At 34.8% G+C, this 12608-nt stretch overlaps 2 long non-coding RNA genes across 2 annotated transcripts in view; one reads left to right on the top strand and one right to left on the bottom strand.

Annotated features, from left to right (window-relative positions):
- The window catches only part of LOC119518778, a 54617-nt gene that overhangs the window by 16412 nt on the left and 25597 nt on the right, over positions 1 to 12608 (bottom strand). The window contains exon 3 of the long non-coding RNA XR_005213844.1: positions 8135 to 8334. This is a non-coding gene — a long non-coding RNA (uncharacterized LOC119518778). The remainder of the gene's footprint in view (positions 1 to 8134; positions 8335 to 12608) is intronic.
- The window catches only part of LOC119518781, a 161159-nt gene continuing 149207 nt past the window's right edge, over positions 657 to 12608 (top strand). The window contains exon 1 of the long non-coding RNA XR_005213846.1: positions 657 to 736. This is a non-coding gene — a long non-coding RNA (uncharacterized LOC119518781). The remainder of the gene's footprint in view (positions 737 to 12608) is intronic.

Raw genomic sequence — 12608 nt, 5'->3', positions numbered from 1 at the left:
CTAGCCCCCCAATCAAGTCCTCTTTTAGTCCTCACTTTCAGTTTCCTTTTTCTAACAGCCAGTTCCCAATATTGAAGCCCAGGATTCGGCCTTTTTGGAATGAAGAAGAGCGAGCTTGGTATTAAGGTGGTGACTAGGCTGCCCATCAGTTAGCTGAAATCTTCATGCCCATTTGACTCGTTGCTCTGTGTACTGTTTTTAATTGAATGCAAATGTTATGATCCTTTTGAGTGTGCAGTCCTGGGATAATTGCATATTCCTGTCCTGTGAAAAGAAACAAAACCACGAAAGAGCCTAGACATGCCCTTTCTTCCCCTCCTAAATTTTTCAGTTCTTCTCTGCCCTTTCACACTTCAGTGATCCTTAGGTCTGCACTAGTGATTGATTATACAGTAAGAATTGGTTGGCAGCCTCTGCAACAGCCACGTACCCATGTTTACTACGAAAGGACTCCATGTATGCTGTGGACTGCACTTTGGACTCTCTTTCAATTGGATAAACAGCATTTATTGGACAGAGACTTAACCAAGTGGCCATGCAGCCTTCATGCTTCACTCTCTATTTCCACTATGCTAACAAGAAATCTCTGAAAATAGGACGTGCTTAAGGATGCAAAATTTACCACCAGTAGCATATATTTAAAAAAAAAAAAAAAACACTGTAGTCTTTTATCTCAATTACATTTAACTTAGATTGTTTATCAAGATTTTGAGAAGCAAGAAGAGCTTCAAAACAGGTATGTTACAAATGAGAAACATCTGCTTAGAAACGATAAACACTGGATGGTAATATTATGGCAATGTTAAGTGGGTCTTACTGAAATGCTAGAGAAAAATTTCAGTAAGTGGCTAAATGAATATTTTCATATATTCATTTATGTCCTCAAAGTATTCATGAGGGAATATTCATTTATGCCCTCAAAATGTATTGATGACTTCTGTTTGTCAAACATTAAATATGCTTAATGCTGTGGATTCAGGGATGACAATATTTTGAGTTCCTATACTCAGAGATCTTACATTGGCAGTTTGCTACATACGCAGCATTTTAAGAATAGTTGATTTTAAAGAGGGTCTGAGGCACAGATTTGGGATTACTATATCAGACTGGAACCTTTAGCTAGTGAGTCAATATATGTTGTTTTTTCCTGCCCAGTATCTCTTCTCTTTTCTTTAGAGAACAATGTGATTTTTTCTTTTCTTTCTCACTCTCTTTTTTTGGGGGGGAGGAGGGATTCCCTTCACCCACTGCATGCAGTCTGTGGGAACTGAATATCTGATCTTTTGCATTTTTTGATCAAGGGGCAAAATGCATACCTTAGGCAAACATTTGAGAAAAAATATAGAAAAAAATACATTATATGTATATATATATGCTTACAAATGAATAGAACTTCTTTGGAAAGAATTGCATCTTCTGTCAATAATTACTTCAAGAGAAGAGAAGTGGATGACTAGGGAACAGGGATGAGAGAGGGGCTTAATGTTTTTTTCTTGTAAAGTAATCTGAATCTTTGAAATTCTTCTAAAATATGTGTTTATATCCTACTCAGAAAAAAATCAGTTAATTTTTTAAAAGCTATAGAAGCCTAAACAAAAGAAAATCAAAACATCCTGAAGGCTTGAGAGAGCACAACATGTTCAAGAAGCTGTATTAAGGTTAAACTATTTGGAATTGCCAAAACTTGTCCATTTTTCTCTTTACAGAATTGTAATATCATACTGTTCATCCCAAAAGTTACTTTTATTTGAACAGCAGGCACATTTGGAGATATGCAAGTGGAGAGAATATATTCAAGCCCCAAATTGCTAATTTTTTTCTCACCAATTACTTGTAACCCTCCATTGTTTTCTTTCCTGTTTTATTAAACTGCATCTCTATTTAACTATCTGGACAGTCTACCTCCAAGACCAGGGCAACCCAAGGCAATTGGCCAATCTAAGAAACATAACTAGTAACTGAGACAATCAGATTTCAAACTCAAGTATTTTTAATTTTAAAGACCATACCTGTTCAATTAGGTCACTCTACCCTGGGGTCCATAGTGGAATGGTAAATGATTTGGATTCCAAATCCTATCATTCATTTCACAGCTCATTGATCTTTGGCAAGTCACTTAATCTCTTGTACCTCAGTTTCCTCAGCCTTAAAATTAGATAATACTCTGTATTATACCCACTTCATGAGTGTTATGAAACTCTAAGAAAGTGTACGTGGAAGGACTTTGTAAAGCAGAAGCTTTATATAAATGCATACAACTGGTTATCAGTGTCATGCTCCAGTCTCTGAGAGTGGTAGTAGCTTGTAAGAAGAATCAACGGAGTGTACATAAAGGAAGAATATAATAATAAATTAAGTTAGAATGTGAATGATGCATTTTATTTTTTACAACATAACAAGAAACAGCAGGGGTGAAACATCAAACACCTACCTTTTTTTCAAATAAGCCAATAATTATTATCTAAAGAAATTAATAAGAGTAATATTTTGTCAATCTGAAACATTATTTTATGCAAAACATTGAATGAAAATCATCTTTCTGAGTGTAATCAAAGGCTTTATGCATTTTATAAAGTTAATTTTGGGGAACCAAATTTCAGTGAAAAAATGGAAGTTAACAAAAGGTTTTCCAGTTATTTCCCCTCATATCACATTCAGAATGATAAAAGTGAGAATATAAGCACAACTCTTTTAAGATAAAATAAAACTTCTATAGGAGAAGAGTCATTTTACTTCCTCCCAGGTGCTTTCAAGGAAAGAGCAGTAATCACTAGGCCTAAAGGCCAGGAGTCTGGTGAAGCCCTGTGCTGGGGAAATCCCAGACACAAGCTCAGCTCACAGACCAACTCCCAGCTCTCACCTTCACCCTGCACCCACACTCCCTGACCTCCACCACCATCTTCACCTTGTTTTCTATTGTTTCTTTTTTATAGTTTCAGTCTGTTTCCATTCCTGCCTGGTCTAATGAAAGGTCCTGAACATGCCTTGAACCCCGAAACCAGAAACAAGCACCTTATTGGGGCTGGAACAAAATCCCAGTGGCAGGGCCCCCTCCCTCTGGGTTATATAAGGACCCCATCCTTGGCAGCACAGTTTTGCCCCTCCCCTCCTACACAAAGTGTTGCTAGCAGCTGCCATCCACTGACCTTGACCTGAACAATTTGGCCTCCCAGCAAGGCCTGCTCTTTTGGACATTTTGTGCTGTTTAAGTCATAAAATGGCCATTCGATGAAAGTTTCTGTTGTGCCTGAGCCCGTGTCCCCATGTAGCAAATCACTCCACACCACGGAACAGGAGCAGGCCCACCTGCAGCTTTTTCCTTAGGTTGGAAAGCCAGGGGTTAGCTGCAATATTTGCAGCTGCAACACTTGTGGCTATGGACCTAACAACAAAAACCTTGGGAGAAGCTTGCCTCTGTCTGGCCTTGGGCTCAAAAGTTGCTTTCTCTGTATTTTATAACCAAGGGAGATAAGGAGCAGCGACAGTAGAAGATAAGGTGGCAGCAGCAACCACAGTGACCAAACCTGCATCATGTCTCAAGTATGCATTTTTACCAGTGATTCAGTGGCTGTAACAACCTCTGTCTGCTATACCCATCATTACAGAAATAAGATCAACTGCTAATTAAGACTTTATCTCTGGGTCGTGGAGAAAGTTTCTCCAAAGTTTGGGTGATTGCTCCAGCTGTCCAGTATTACACCATTTGAACTCACTAAAGAGTTAGTAGCAGTTGTGATGCAGAGAAAACTTTTGAGTTTGCAGAATATATGTTTGAATGTTGTAATAAAAATAACTAGCATCTTTTAGTGCTTTCTATGTGCCAGTCCCTTTTCTAAGCCCTTTCAAGGACTTACTCATTTAACCATGTAACAACTCTGTAAGGTAGGTATGGTACTATCTCTATTTTTCAAATGAGGAAACCGAATGAGGAACAGAGACATTAAGTCAATTTATTCAAGGTCATGCAGCTAGTAAATTAAGAAACAAAGCTTTAAATGCATGTCATTTGGCTCCAGAGCCTGAGGTCATACCCACTATGCTCCAGTATCTCTTAATACTTATAAACTGGCTGATGGCAAGAAAATCACACCTACTAGATTCATAGCTGAGAAATTGTTCCTTAATGGGAAAAAAATATTACTTAGACTTTTCTCTCTGGGTTGCTCATGATTATGCTGAACTTCTTTGTGTAGGAAGCCTACTTTGTAGGCTGGCTAAATACTTGTTAAGAGCATATGCCAAAAACAGGCACCAAAACATCAAAAAATGAATTCTTAAAGGAATTTTATTATATATGTTTATATAATAAATAATATATTATATAGTATAAAATATATTATATATTTTTTAAATTAGTATTTATATTGTATACATGTAAAAGGATCAAGTAGTCATCTTGGTAAAAATCAGAATTTTGTTGGATATTTGCACATGTATTTTATATGTTAGTAATTTTTCTATATGGGATGGGGACATCATAATTTTTTCAGGATAAATAGAGTTTAGATGCCTTAAATAAGATATCTGACTACTGTAAAATGCCAAGCAGAATTTTCCTGTTACTTTTAAGAGGCAGTAGGCATAATCTTTTTTCCCCTTTAAATACCATGATATCATTTTCAAAGAGATATTAGTTTCCTTTCCTATGTTTTGAAATTATTAGGAAAGGAATTTCCATTGCAAATCATTCATCAACATCAAGGAAAAAATAACATGAAGTACAAAATTAACTCTATATTTAACGCTAAAAAGTGCAATTTATTGTAATATAATTACATCCTTACTTTTTGTGATTTTTCTCCCAATGTAGAAACTTTAATTAAGCAAAAATAATGAACATGGAGGACAATTTCAGGGGAATAATGATTTCTTGGGAAAAGCTGAGGATTTTGCAAAAGCTGAGCCCAATAAAGGCCTATGAGCCTGTAATCCCCAGGAAGTGTCTTATACTGAAGTCATTACTGCTACTAGAAAAAAAAAATGCACGCTTTTAGAGTGTTTTAAAAATTATAGTTTTATTTTTGTAACTGTTGCCAATTTAATTGCCTCTGCAGGATATTCATAGAGAATGAATGCCAAATACATTGGTCAATCACATTGATCAGTTCACTTCCAAATTCCTTTTGACTTATAATCATTTATTAAAAATCTTCATTAAAATTCCAAAGAAGGGCAAGAGTGATTATATATGGTATTTTCTAACATTCAACCCTCAAACAATGTATCATATTCTATTGAAGGAACAGAGCCCACTTAGTTCTACATTCCATCAACATAACTACTGGAAATAACTTTGTTATATTTTGTTCAGTTTGCCCAATTTATTAAAAACCTAATATAGACAGCTGAAAATCTGTTGTAAGTCCTTGGAAATCCATTTAAAAAATCTGACATGCTAAAAATTGTTAGTGATCCTTTAGCTATCATGAAGCTTTTTTGTATTTTTGTTGTTGGCCACTTATCAATTTGTTAAAACATTTATTAAAAGTATATCTGATGACAACAATTATTAAGGTACAGACCAATGTATAATTCCATTAAGAATCCAACTTTTTATTCTCCAAGGGTCATTTGGAATAGAAAACCAGTGCCCCGACTTGCACCTTCCCTGACGGCCTCAGCCTATAACACTAATTATTTCATGTTAGGTACTGAATTGCATCCTCCAGAAAGACAGGTCCTAATCTCTGGTCCTGTGAATGGGAACTTATTTGTAAATAGGATCTTTGAAGATGTCATTAGTTAAGTTGAGGCCAAGCCGGATTAGGATGGGCCTTATAATAAATATGACTGGTATCCTTATAAGGAGAGGAAATTTGGAAACAGACAGAAGGACAGAGACAGTAAGATGGTCACCTGATGGAATCAGAGATTGAGTTACACAAACTAAGGAACGCCAGAGATTGCTGGCCACCCACCAGAAGCCAGGGAAGAGGCATGGAATAAGGATTCTCCCACTTTAGAGGAAACATGGCCCTGACAACATCTTGGCTTCAGACTCCCAGTATCAGAACCATGAGACAACACATTTATGTTGCTCAAGCCAACTAAACTGTGGGGCTTTGTTACACCAGCCTTGGAAATCTAAGACACCTCACGGTTCACATGAAAACCTTCATATATTCATATAAATTCATAACTTGAATTTTCAGTTAAATTTCTGGGTCTGTATATACATCTGTGGAATGAAAGTTAAGAGCGGATTATTGTGCATTTGTTTCACTACTCAAAACCACTCCTTGTATATAGTCTATCTTCAAGATATATCTTAATTTAAATGAAGAACATCCCCTTGCCTTTCCTAACTGTTATAGTAAATATTAATTCTTTCAGAATGTTTTTTAGGTTTCATATATTTTATTAAAGCAAATTAAGGCCTTGCAAAATTCTATTGTATTCTATCAGATCTTCCTCTACCACAGTCATATCAAGTTTAAACATTGTTTCTGTTTCTCAGAGCCCCTCAGCTGCTACTAGACTATGCAGGAATGTCCAACAAGAGACTTTTTTTATCTAGGTCTGGATCAGCCTCAGTGAGCATAATGTATGGAAATTGGTGATCCTCTATACCTGGCACCTATGGAACCAGAATATTTTGCGAAATAGGAACCAAAATTTTTTATGCCCTTGTTGAATTTACAGTCCATCCCTAGGGGTATGGCACGCACATTAGGAAAAGTAAGAAGGAATCTGTCAAAAATAGAATGTGCCTCCTTGTAAGAAACACATTCAAGAAAACTTTGAACAAAAATAAAAGGAACAAACCATATTCTAAGTGGGTTCATGTATCTTCCAGGAAGAATGGAATATATAAATGATATGCTTCACATAGTTTTAAAAATCCTGACTTGAGAAACACTTTTCATTGTTTCATGAAATATACATTTGATTTTTCCCATAGTAATAATTTTTATGTGAACAGAAAGAGGGTTTCAGGTCAACTGGGGCAATAAAAGCAACTAGGGAATGGATGGGAAAGGAAACTGAAGTGTGAGAAACAGCTGGAATGTACATTATGTTATGGCAACTCTTTGATGCAATCATTTGGCAAGGACTGCAAACCTCCTGAGAGGGAGAAAACAGTTTGTAGGAAATGTATGCATGCAGAAAATATGTAGCTCATCTGTCTCCAATCTAGTTATGGAATTGGCCATGTATATTCATATATGTGACATGAAAATTACATATATCCCAATGGATAAAAAGAGATTCAATGCTAGCTTTGTCCTCAAATTGACTTATATAAAATAGTTTTATGACATAAATAAGGACAGCTTTATAAATGTATGTAAATTGCATCATACCTTTTTTCCAGCATATTTTGGCATACTTACATTACATGTCTTAAAAGTTCTATAATTTTAAAATTATTTCTACAAGTCAAAAGAAGCAAATAATAAGTAATAAATGGGATGTGAATAGAATCAAGTCTTATGCAAGTTGGCGAAAGCAATCTTACCAAAAAAAAGCAATAGAAAAAAACAGAAAGAGGAAGGGAGGAAAGAAAAAGAATAAAGCAGAAATCCTCTCATTAGAATGTTCCAGCTTATTTTTTAAACTTTACTCTAAACTGCTGTATTCTTAATAAATATTAAGCAATATTTATACTCTCTGTTACCATTCTTTTATTAATAATTACTTGGGTATTTGGAATTCAGTGTTCACTCCTGAGATTTTGTAATTAATAATTCTTTATCCTCTCTTTTGTTTTTTTTTTTCCCTCAATTACATGACTTTATGTAGGATTATAAAGAGACCTAAATATCTGCCATCTATAAGTTTCACAAATAAATAGTCACCAATTTGCTAAGAAATATGCATCCATTTAAATCTTGTGAAGACCATAGATACAGGACAAAATCTGAATTAGATATATAATATATAGGATGCCCAATACCTAATATAATATATATAGATTTTATCAGAATACATTCTATATATAGAAAATATATATATTTAGAATACATTATGTATATAGAATACATTTATAATATATTTTTTTAAATTTGAATGTAGGAATGGACATAAACATTAAATTTATTGACCAGCTTCATTGAATACTTATTACATTGTTACTCCAGTTTTGTGGCTCACAACTCTTCCCATGCTATGAATAGCAAGTTAAAATAATTACCTGGAAACTTCTTGGAGTCATTTATTTGAATTCATAACTGTTGGTACAATGATGAGAAAAGATTTTACTAATGAGAGTTGCTGTCACATCTTTCTGAGTGATTATCCTTATATAATCCACCAGACCTCCAAGCTGATTTTCAAAGAGATGTGTACTACCCCTCTGTTGATTTTGCTTTCACAGTGCTGAGAGCTGTTTTCCTGAAAGAAAAAAGGTCTTGTTCTTAATGTGACTTTTGTCTGGAGACCTTATTTATCTGACTGTGTTTCAAAGCTGCATCTTTGTTGAGTTGTCATTGGCTGTGGTCATAGAATTCTCTGCTTTAGTCAAAGGTGATCTCAGTGTAGTAAGTGCTGTTTCTTCAGGGACTATACAATTAGAAGCCTTCAACTTCATGGTGTCAGTAAGTAAAGCCCCCTGACAGCTGCCATTTATGAATCCATTTTCTGAAAATGGAAACTACAGAATTTCAGAGACAATGCATCCTTTATTGTTTATATTAAATTATCCTCTAGTAGGAAATAATGGCTGTAGATTATTTTCCTTTAATGGCCAATTTTAGGCATTTTGTAGCTTACAACCCCCTAAGACCAGCTTCCTGACAAAGTCCAATTTTGCTGCCTCAGGGTAAATGCTCAATTTTCCTAATATTAATTTAGACAGTTTCAGTTTCCCATTTAAATAGTCTCTATATGAAAGTTGGGTAATAAAAAAAGTTTAAAATAAATAATGAATGAATGCTTAAGTCAATAACATTGATCTAGCATTCTCCTAAAATCAAATTGTGAAACAGCAATTTCTTTTGATTGGAATTATAGTATATAGCTAGAAATCATGATTGACATTTTACTTTTTTGGTCAGTTATTGAATATAAATCTAATTTTAAGCCTTGGTGTATTTTTCTATATTTGCTTTAATTGTATTTAAAGACAATATAAAATATGTAAGAATTTGTGTATTCCAGCAATAACACAAAGATGAATGTGCAAAATCTATGTAAATGCACAGTCTTAAAACACCATAACTGCATCCTTTGAGGAAATAAACTTCAAAATATTTTTTGAAAAATAATGCATTTCAACATTTCAGAGACTCAATTCCTTAGATTAAAGCACGGAGATATTTTCTGTGGCTGACTTCTAAAGTCAAATATCTTTAGCTTCCATTGGAATAACAGAACAATGGCCTTTATTTCCCTTTTTCTGTTTTACATGAATGCAAAGTTATGGCTTTTCTACCTTGTAGAATTATTTACTGTGCAAAATGATATTAAAATAGTGCTAAAGTTACCTACCAGGATCTGATTCTGGTCACCATTTCAGTAACCTGAATCCTCCCTTTTATTACTTTTCTGAGGTTTGTGACAGCAGTACTGTGTTTATTAGAATTAAAACAGAGTTTTATATCTCAAGGCAGCACCTGAAATTCTGAACTGTCAATCCATCTTCTCTGATATTATTCCCCATTAATATGCCTCCAAGTGTAACTCTGGGGGCAGCATGGCTTCAAATTAAATTGGTGGCAACTGATCAGCAATGAACAGATTGCTAAAATATACTCAGAAAACATTGTGCTAAGGGAACAGCTTAAAGACAGATACTAGTTACCATGAGTGTCTGGGAACTCTAGCTCATCTCTATTTCACAATTTCTATGAATACGTAAATGATGCGATCTCTTCAGCTCTTGAGTATATCATCTGGAGCTTCTATCACTCTGACCATCCACCATTCCAGCCTCTTAGAAGATGCTTTTAAAGACAGTGCACTGTCCAAGGTCTCCTACTAACTTCTTTGTCCTTTTTTTCTCCTTTTCCCTTCAGACTCTTCCCCATCCAACTGAAAGTAATGTCATATAAAATACTTTTTTCCTCTACCTTTCATATCTTCTGTTACCTGATGTGTGAAATAGTTATAAACTGTTTTCAGTATGTAAGAAATCAATTTTCCTAAAATACATGCAAAGACATCTATTCACTGCTATCATGTCATGGCTGCTACCCTGTACTTTTTATGTTTTTCCTTCTGGTTCCCATTTTCTTATAAGTTTCACTTAAACTTTGAGCTCCAATTTAGAAGCCTATTGCTACCCCAATCACATGTGCTCTCTCAATTTTCTAAGCTCCTAAAGCTTTTATTATTTGCAGAAATAAATGGGTCTTATTATTTGCTGTCTTAAATTATTCATGAGCACATCTTATCTTACTTACTAAATGGAAACATCTCTGAGGGAAGGAAATATGCCCAATAAATTATCCTTCCTTTGTATAGCATGGGACACAGTGACTCTCATATAGCAACTATTTCTGGCAGATTGGCTTTTGGAATTCATCATCAGAAGTGTACTTCATTGTTTTGTTCAAGTTTTGTTTCCTTATCCCCAAGTTTCTTAAGAGCTGGGACAAGGCCTGTCTCTGGGCAAAAGTATAAAGTAAATGAATTTCCTTGGCATTCACCATCTCTTCCTCATTTGCACTCTTTCCCTTCTCTTTGTGCTTAATACCTCAATGTCCTTTCATACCAAAAAATCTACTCCCATCGAAGACTTTTGACAGTATTATACTTTCCAATAGTAGGTTATTTTTACCAATTGTATTGACTTTTTGACTTTTTCATTAATTTGGATTGAGGAGTTTATCCCTTTGTCCTTTCTTGAAGAATGTATGACATTTGACAAACATATAAGCTCCAAAATCAGATTCTGAATGTTAGAATTCAGTCTTTGCTACTAGTAGCTTTTTACATTTGGTCAGTTACTTTATTTATTTATTTTTTGATATATTTGTATAAATGTCATTAAAAGATGAGTAATGACAATACTGGCTTCATAGAGCTGCTATGTGTACTGAACGGCAAAAATGTAAGTGAAGTGCTTAGCCTAGTGACTGCAATATAGTAAGTGCTCAATGAATTTTAGTTATTGCCTATTAATAAAGATATTACATTAGATTCTGGGAAGATAGTGGTGGCAAAATGGCTTCTCAATTTCCATGAATCCCCACAAAGAACAGCTTAATATGGGAGTCAATCCCCTAGACAATATTTACAATAAAACTAGGTGACAAAGCATCCCCATGGATCTTAAAATATAAGAAAGAGGGGAAAATCACCAAAAGCCATGTGATCTAGATATTACTAGAATTTACTCGGGAGGAAGAAGAAAAAAGCACCAGTTGGCATCTGACTAACCTGTGGTTAGGAGCACCCAATATAGCTAAAAGGAAATTACAGCAGGACAATTTGAGAAGAGAGGTCAAAATTAATAGGAGTTTTGCTCAAGCCAATAGTGAATGAGCACAAGGGGACTTAGTAAGAAAATCTGAAAGGCTGGAGCAGTCTTATCCCATGAACTCTCAAAAATGACCTGCCAGGGATCCCTTCAAAGTCCGGGCCCATACTAATAAGAAATTTCTGGAGTGGGATCAAAGTTTGGGAGTATAGGGACAACAAAGATGAAGCAAAGGAGAGATCCAGATCAAAATGGGAGAGGCGAACTCAGAAGACAAGTCTATCAGATTTTTGAACAGTATTCACAAACAACAGAAGGTGGTCTCTGTGAAGTTAAAATTAAATAAATAAATGCATAAATATATAAATAAATAAGCAAGCCTCGTTCCTGAATCCCACTTCACTTTAAAATTTCCAGAAAAGTTCCTTAAAAATGATAAGGAGAAGAATAATATCACTATACACAATGAAATACCCCAGAAAGGTATGACCACAAAACAGACCAAACTGTATTACTCTTCCTCAGTCATCTAAAAGAAATTAAGACAGGTATTGTATTATTTTCCCAGGGCTGTAATAACAAAGTACCACAAACTACGTGGCTTAAAACAACAGGAATGTATTCTCTCAAAGTTCCGGAGGCCAGAAGTCTGAAAAGGAGGTGTTGACAGAGCCATGACCCTTGTGAAGGTTTTAGGGAAGAATCTTTCTTGCCTCTTCCCTAGCTTCAGGTTGTTTGACATTCCTTGGCTAGCACCTGTATCGCTCTAATCTCTGCCTCCATTTTCACATGGCCTTCTTTTCTCTGTTCTCTGTGCATCCTTTCCTCTTCTTATACCAGTCATTAGTTAGATTTAGAGCCTCCTTAAATCCAGGGTGATTTCATCTTGAGATCCTTAAATAATTACATTTCAAAACTCTTATTTCCAAGTGAGCTTTCATGTGGACATGGATTTGGGGGACACTATTCAATACAATGAGTGTATATAATAATGATAACTCATAAATAAGGAGACATAATTCAAGAAAGACTTAGAAATAAAATAAAATAAATCATTTCAGAAGTGAAGAGATATTAAAAAAACAAAAGATGGAATAAACACCACAGATTATGCTTTAAGAGAAATATCATGTCAAAAAAAATTAAAAATCAAAAGAAATGAAGGGAAAATTTTTTAAAAGTTTGAAATTCAGTGGCAAATGATGAACATATGCTAAGAAGATACAAAATACAGATAAAAGAAGCC

Source organism: Choloepus didactylus, chromosome 2, assembly GCF_015220235.1.
Source record: "Choloepus didactylus isolate mChoDid1 chromosome 2, mChoDid1.pri, whole genome shotgun sequence".
NCBI classification, from domain to species: domain Eukaryota; kingdom Metazoa; phylum Chordata; class Mammalia; order Pilosa; family Megalonychidae; genus Choloepus; species Choloepus didactylus.
This window is presented reverse-complemented; position numbering and strand designations above follow the sequence as displayed.